The sequence below is a fragment of the Miscanthus floridulus genome, chromosome 12, assembly GCF_019320115.1.
Source record: "Miscanthus floridulus cultivar M001 chromosome 12, ASM1932011v1, whole genome shotgun sequence".
In the NCBI taxonomy this organism is placed as follows: Eukaryota; Viridiplantae; Streptophyta; class Magnoliopsida; order Poales; family Poaceae; genus Miscanthus; species Miscanthus floridulus.
Genome location: NC_089591.1, coordinates 72,084,078 through 72,092,595, shown reverse-complemented (window position 1 = coordinate 72,092,595; position 8,518 = coordinate 72,084,078).

The following is an 8,518-nucleotide window of genomic DNA, read 5'->3' as shown; positions in this document are numbered from 1 at the left end:
AATCGCCATCGCGCGTCCCATCGATGTGGGGTTGGAGAAAGATGCCGGATGGATGGCAACTGGGTCGGATAAGAGGGGAGAAAGGGCTGCTGGTTTCGGATAAGTTTGTTACGTAATCCATACCATTATATAAAACACTAAATATAATTTTCTTAAAATGAATACTCCCTTTTCTCATATAAAAAGTGTCGATATGGGATTCGTGCTGATCAAACTCTCTTAAGTTTGACTAGGTTTGTAGAAAATATCATCAACAGTTGTGTCTCCAAATAAGTTTAATATAAAAAAAATATTCAATGATCTATCTAACATACTAATTGTTTGCCACGAATATTAATATGTTCTTATATATTTAGCTAAAGTTGAAAACGATTAACTTCTCATAAATGAAGAATGACAAACGAGGCAGCATTTAACCGAACGAAACGATTAGACACAAAAATACGACACTTAATAAAAAAAACGGAGGGAGTATACTGGATATATAAATGCTGATAATATTTTTCATAAATAAATATTGTGAAACCTAGAATTGTGACCAACAACGCAAAGTGTGCAAGGCTGCAACGCAACAGCGATTCCTGCGCTGTCTGCATTGCATGGATTTCAGCCTTTTTGACGCTGCATCATCTGCGATCTGCTGATTGTCATGGTATCCGGTGAAATTAAAGGCTGCTGATGCTAGTAGAGTAGTAGTACTAGGCTGGTACCCGCCCGCCAGCATTGATTTCGTGTTCGTTGGAGCGGGAAAGCAACGGCCTTCCTTCCTGTAGCCTAGCCGTGTGGCCGCAGCTGCTCCACGTACCCGCCCGCCCGGCCGGCCAGCGTGTACCTAGCTAGGACCGTGTGTGTGTGCGTGTGGCACTTGATTCGAGTACTACACTCTAAAAAAAAAAACTAGGAGTACTACACTCTAAAAAAAAAAAAAAAGGTATTGCCGTTCCTGAGAGATCTTCTACTACCACTCACGGCGGGGTTGAGTTGAGGACCGGAGCATACGACAGATGCAAAGAGCAAAAAAGAAAAGCCGAACCGGGACCATGTCCCATTATATATCCATGAAAATGCAATGCATGCGTACCCAGTGCGAACAGCCGGCGCGGCGTGGGGGGTGAGGCAGGGCCCGGACCGCCGGAGCTTTGGCCCCGCGTGTGCTTTGCTTTGCACCGCCACGGCCCACGGCGAGCAGCGGCAGGCAGCAGAGGACGGGACGAAGATAGGGTTTCAGGCGCGGCACGGGCACGGCAGGGCAGGGGGAGACCACGGCCACGCCCAGGCCCAGCGGTGGCTCGTGCTCGCTTTGCCAGTTGGCCGGCCTCACCCACCCCCAGTCACCTTTGACCGCACTTACCGGCCGGCCGGCCATCATGGCGTTGGCATTTGGCAGCCAGGCCGGCCCCCGGCCCCCGGGCACGGGGCAGGGCCGCAGGGGCAGCCAGCGGCCAGCGGCATGGCAATGCCAGGGGCAGGGGGCCACGCCCGCGGCCGCGGTGTTGGTTGCCGATTGGCGCCATGTCGGAGAGCATCCTCAACAGTGCCACGTCGCCTCCCATTGGCCACCCAGCTGATCCATCAGCCTCTGCTCTGACGACACTGAGAGAGGCCTCAACAGTACTTTTGGTATCCAGGAACAGTACCAAGCGGCCTTTTTCCCAACGTGCTTCGTGGGCCTTCTCCGCCGCCTCGGGAATGCCGCAGATATACGGAGTAGTCCGTATGTACTCGCTGTAGATCCGTGTCAGTCAAATAACTTAGGTTTTATTGAGTTTATAGTAAATTATATTGGTATTTATGTCTCCAAACAAAATTTATTATGAAAACATATTCTATAATTAATCTAACGATACTTATTTTATATCATGAATAACAATAGTTTTTTATTTAAATTTAGTCAACGTTCAAATAGTTTGACTCCTCGAAAAACAAGAATTGCATTCTTTCCTGGACGGAGAGAGTACGCACGATAGCCTGCAGAGTAGGTTTGTGAACGAAAATGCCAACCAAATTAGTACTTGCTCCATGTCGGTAAAAGAAGTCATTTTGAACATCGACACAGTCTCCAAAGCACAACTTTAACTTCTTATTTTTATAAAAATATTTATTAAAAAGTGATAGTATATGTACTCCTAATTTTTATGAAAGTACCCCGTAGTATTTTTTTAACACAAGTCTATTCATGTGGTTTTCATATTTATTTCCAATATTTGATCCAAACCTTGTCCAAAACGACTTCTTTTACCAACCTAGAGGGAGTATACTGTTTAAAAAAACACAATTCTAGATGCATTTTTCAATTTCAATTAAATTGTCTAAAATTCGATCAAATATATAGGTAGTACTATAATATTTATGGACTATATTATAATAGTATGTTTCATGACCAATCTAATGCTACATATTTCGTACAATAAATATAAGTAATTTTTTATATAAGTTCGATCAAATTTGACCTACTAAAACATAACACTATTTCAAAATTGCATCCATCTTGGGACGGAGGGGGTAATATATTATACCCCCTCCTTTATTTTTTTTAAAAAATGCAATTGTCACCTATCAGGAGAAGTTAGCACACACAAAAGAAACGTCTCTATACTAGTATTTTCTTCCGCATGTGTTTATTGGACAAAAAATAAATATCGCACCTAAACTTTATACTTATTATATCATGCATCTATAGATCATATTTTTTTAAGATATATAGTTTAACTTAAAAAGTTGGACAAAAGAGACGTTCTTTTCTATAAACTTGACCAAATTTAAAATAATTTCATTTAGTAGAATTCTAAAGTTGATTTAGTTGGGGATGTGGAGAGTACGTAGGCCCCGTTCGCTTCGTTGAAAAAACAAGCTGAAACACTGTTTCGGCTAATTTGTTGTAAGATAAAAATATTATTTTAGCTCAAAAAACAAGCTGAAAAAAACGGATTATAAGAGAAGCGAACAGAGTCGTAGTATCAATATTTAAGAATTAAGACTCCAAACAGCTATATTATGAAAATATATTCAATGACAGATATAATGAAACTTATTTAGTTTGGTAAACATTAATATCCTTTTATATAGATTAGTTAAACTTAAGATAGTTTGATCCTTGATTTTAGAATTGTATTTTTTTAGGGACGAAGGAAGCAATTTGGCCGATTTTACTACTTGTTCGACTTAAAATAAAGCTAAATAACATTGTTTTTTTTGGGAGAAAGGTAGTAATTTGCAAGATTTCCATCATCCGTACAACCGCACGTCTCCCCTCCGTAGCATGGAGCCAAGGTGTTCAGATCTCGTAGTGTAGGGTGTGTTTGGTTGGGAAGTGAGGTGGAATAAGGGCTGTTTAGTTTTCCAAAAAATTTATGCAGTATCTATCATATCGAATTTTACTGCACATGTATAGAGTACTAAATATAGACAAAAAAATTAATTATACAGTTGGGTGAAAAATCACGAGACAAAACTTTTAAACCTAATTAGTTTATAATTAAACATTAATTATCAAATACAAACAAAAGTGCTACAGTAGCAAAACCTCAATAAATTTGCATCTCAACGCGCCCTAAAATGGTTGGGATGTGAGGAGGAACAAAATGGGTCCAGTGACACTGGTGTTTGGTTGAAAGTATATATAGGCCATGTTGAGATTGCAAAAAATTTCAACCCGATGAATAATAGTATTTTTGTCTTATTTGGTAAATATTGTCTAATCGTGGACCAACTAAGCTCAAAAGATTCATCTCGTGATTTCCAACTAAACTGTGCAATTAGTTATTTTTTTTATCTATATTTAATGCTCCATGCAAACAGCTAAAAATTGATGTGATGGAGAGAGTGAAAAAACTTTGAAATTTGAAGATGATCTAAACAAGCCCACAGTGTTTCTGTATTTGATTTGATGGGTGAAATGAATGCGACAGCACATCACTGGACCCGCATCGGCGCACCATCGTCCTCAACATGCCACTACACCCTTCTACCCACCTCTTCCCTGCTCAAGCCGCCGCCTAGTCGCGTCGGCACACACCAGCCCAGTTTTGTTGCCGCCCCTCGCTCACGTGGCCTCTCGCTGGGGTCTTGTTTAGTTAATGAATTTTTTTTTTGAAAAATGGTACTATAGTATTTTCGTTGTTATTTAATAATTAATGTCAAATCATAGTCTAATTAGATTTAAAAGATTTGTCTCATGAATTTCGTCTAAACTGTGTAATTAGTTTTATTTTTTATTTATATTTAATGTTTCATGCATGCGTCTAAAGATTCGATGTGACGGAGAATCTTGAAAAATTTTGCAAAATTTTGGAAGCTAAACAGGCACTTGTTCGTTGTCGCTGCCATTTCAAGGGAAGAGAGCAAATCGTGCCGGTAGAGAAACGACTTTTGATTTATTTTGAAATTTGACTTTAGTCTTGAGTTCAGTGTTCTTGCTTCATCGTCGGCCTCTCTTCTTCCTCATCGTCGTTAATCACAAGATTTCTTCGATTCCTCCATCGATTCTTCGGTTCTAAAGGTTACCAACTTTATACTCTCATGTTTTATTAGTAGCATATCTCATTTTGTAGACTAGATATATGTGGTTTTTTATGGTGGATTTTTATTTTATTTGTAAGCTATTTAAGCTCAAAATCACTTTAAAGTTTGTGTATTTGGATGAAGGAAGGTTAAAGCAGTTATTCAAAACTAGTATTCAGCTTTCATTTCTAGCATGCATAGCACACTTAATGGTTTAGAGATATAGAGAATTTTAGAGTTTTTTAATTTTATTTGTTTATAAATGAGAAATTTATGTTATATTAAAAATGAGTATAAAGAGTAGATGACAACTGCTTCCGGGTCCTCGGCCTCTCATCGGGTTTCAAAGCGACTGAGGCCGGCCCTTACTCTCATTGCATGCGACAAGTGTGAGGAGAAGATTGTGATGGAGTATTGGGTGAGGAAGGAGTGTCCCAATAAGGGCCATATCTTCTACAAGTGTCCGGATCGCAATGTGAGTTATTTTATCACATTTGATGATTATGGTTAATTTATACTTATTTTTATGATGGTTGTGATTAAAGTTCTAATTTTTTGTTTTAATTTCAGTGGGATGGTACTGGATGTTCAGGCTGGTACTGAGAGGAAGAGTATGTTGAACACGTGCAAAACTCTCTTGCACAGGCGGCTATGGCGGCTGATGAGGCAGTGATCCTACGGAAGAAGCCCATAGATGTTGAACAAACGCATGATCTGTCTGTTTTAGTTGGGATTGGTCGCGAAATCCTTATGCTGCTGAAGTGCATTTTAGCTTTAGTTTTTTTAGTGGTAGTTGGGATTGTATATATTGTAGCGAGACTTTTATAAATTAATACCTTGTGTGGTGGCATGCATGTCGTATAATTAACTAATTATGTTATAGATTTTAATATGGTATGTATGTCATGTAAAGCAGATAAGCCGGCATTGGATGTACAATGCCGATCGCCGCTCCCAAGAGTTCATTGAGGGAGTGCATTCTTTCTTACGTGTGACCGAGGCAAACAAACGCGATGGTTTCATGTGCTGCCCATGTGACATATGTAAGAATTTGAAGGAATATGCTAGCTCAAGGAGTCTTCATTCACACTTGTCGAAGTCAGGTTTCATGCCAAACTATATTTATTGGACGAAGCACGGAGAAACCAGGGTTGTAATAGAAGAAGGTGAAGAAGAACAATGGGATGATGATGACATTAATGCTGAATATGGTGCCTTCAATGATACTACAATGGGAAAAGCAAAAGAAGAGGTAGGGGTAGAAGATGAGCCCGCTGATGATCTTGGTCAGGCCATTCGTGACGCACAAAGAGAATACGAAAGTGAAAATGAGAAGATCAAATTCGAGCGCATGCTAGAGGATCATAAGAAATTACTATACCCAACTTGTGATGCGGGGGCAAAAAAAGTTGGGTACCACACTAGAATTGCTACAATGGAAGGCAAAGAATATTATATCTGATAAGGGATTTTGGGAGTTACTGAAAATCCAAAAGAAGATGCTTCCGAAGGATAACGAATTTCCCGCCACTATGTATAAAGCAAAACAGGTAGTCTACCCTTTGAGATTAGAAATCCAGAAGATACATGCATGTCCTAATGACTGCATCCTCTACCGTGACGAGGAGTACGAGAAGTTAGATGCATGCCCGGTATGTCATGCATCGCGGTATAAGATTAGGCGAGATGACCCTAGTAATGTTGAGGGCGAACGTCCCACGAAAAAAATTCCTGCCAAGATTATATGGTATGCTCCTATAATATCATGCTTAAAACGTCTGTTCAGAAACAAAGACCATGCAAAGTTGTTGTGATGGCATAAAGAAGACCGTAAGGTAGATAATATGTTAAGACACTCTGCTGATGGGTCCCAATGGAGAGCAATCGATAGAGAATTCCTGAAGTTTGCAAATGACGCAAGAAACTTAAGGTTTGCTTTAAGCACAAATGGTATGAATCCTTTTGGGGAGCAGAGCAGTAGTCATAGCACTTGGCCTGTTACTCTATGTATCTACAACTTTCCTCCCTGGTTATGCATGAAGCGTAAGTTTATTATGACGCTAGTGCTCATCCAAGGCCTAAGGCAACCTGGCAACGACATCGATATATGCCTGAGACCACTAGTTTAAGAACTTCTACTTTTGTGGAACATACCAGGTGTACGTGTGTGGGATGAGCACAAACAGAAGCACTTTGACCTGCGAGCATTGTTGTTCGTAACAATCAATGATTGGCCTGCTCTAAGTAATCTTTCAGAATAATCAAACAAGGGATATAATGCATGCACGCACTATTTCGATGACATTAGAGGTATATTCTTGAAAAAAATGTCGAAAGATCATGTACCTTGGCCATCGTTAATTTCTTCCTGTGAATCACCCCCTAAAAAAAAGGCAAGTATTTTAAAGGTAAGACAGACCACCAGACCAAGCCGGGCAACCGAACTGGTGATGATGTACTCAATATGGTCAAGGATGTGAAAGTAGTATTTGGAAAAGCACATGGCAGCGAACCTATTCTGAACGACGTCGATAGTCACGCACCCATGTGGAAGAAGAATTCCATATTTTGGAAGCTACCCTATTGGTAAGTCCTAGAGGTCCGTAGCGCGATCGACGTAATGCACCTGACGAAGAATCTTTGTTTGAACCTACTAGGCTTCATGGGTGTGTATGGGAAGCCTAAGGACACACTTGAAGCACGATAGGACCTACGATGTTTGAAAGAACGAGACAACCTGCATCCAGATAAGACAGATGATGGACGCCATTACTTAAGTCCTGTCAGCTACACTCTTAGCAAAGAAGAGAAGGAAAGCATGTTTGAATGCCTAGCGAGTGTCAAGGTACCATCGGAATTCTCCTCGAATATAAAGAATATAATAAATGTGCTAGAGAAGAAATTCCTAAACTTAAAGTCCTATAACTGCCATGTGCTCATGACGCAATTGCTTCCAGTTGCATTAAGAGGAATTCTACCTCCAAATATATGTCTAGCCACCGTAAAGCTATATGCATTCCTTAATGCAATTTCTCAGAAGGCAATCGATCCAACAGATCTAGCTAAACTATAGAATGATGTGGTTCAATGTCTTGTCAGCTTTGAGTTGGTGTTTCCTCCTTCCTTCTTTAATATCATGACACACCTTCTAGTTCACCTAGTCAAGGAGATTAGCATTCTCGGTCCTGTATTCCTACACAATATGTTCCCCTTTGAGAGGTTTACAGGAGTCCTAAAGAAATATATTCACAATCGTGCTTAGCCAAAAGAAAGCATCGCCAAGGGCTATGGAACAGAGGAGGTTATTGAGTTTTGTGTTGACTTTATTCCTGACCTTGATCTGATTGGTGTTCCTGAATTGCAACACGAGGGGAGACTAAGTGCAAAGGGGACACTAGGGAAGAAACCATATATTGGTATGCAGGACAATTATTTTAATAAAGCACACTATACAGTTCTGCAAAACTCCTCCTTGATGGATCCGTATATTGAGACACATAAAGAGTTGCTCCGATCTGAGTTTTCAGGGAAGTCTGAAGCTTGGATTACGTATGAGCACATGAAAACTTTCAACGACTGGTTGCGAAAAGAATATCAGGGCGATGAGTGTATTGATAAGCAACTGTATTTGTTGGCTAGGCAGCCATCATGGCATATCCTCACATACAAAGGGTATGAGATAAATGGAAATATGTTTTACACAGTAGCCCAAGATAAAAGGAGCACCAACTAAAATAGTGGTGTCTGCATAGATGCCACCGACCCTAATGGAAATAAGCAAACATATTATGGCCGCATAATGGAGATATGGGAACTAAACTATGCACCTACTTTTAAGGTACCTTTGTTCAAGTGCCAATGGGTAAAGACGACTAGAGGCAGGGTAGCAGTCGACAACCAGTATGGAATGACAACCGTGGACCTCAACAACATTGGATACAAAGATGAATCGTTCGTCCTTGCTAAGGATGTGAATCAGGTGTTTTATGTCGAAGACATGTCTACAAAACTGAAGAGA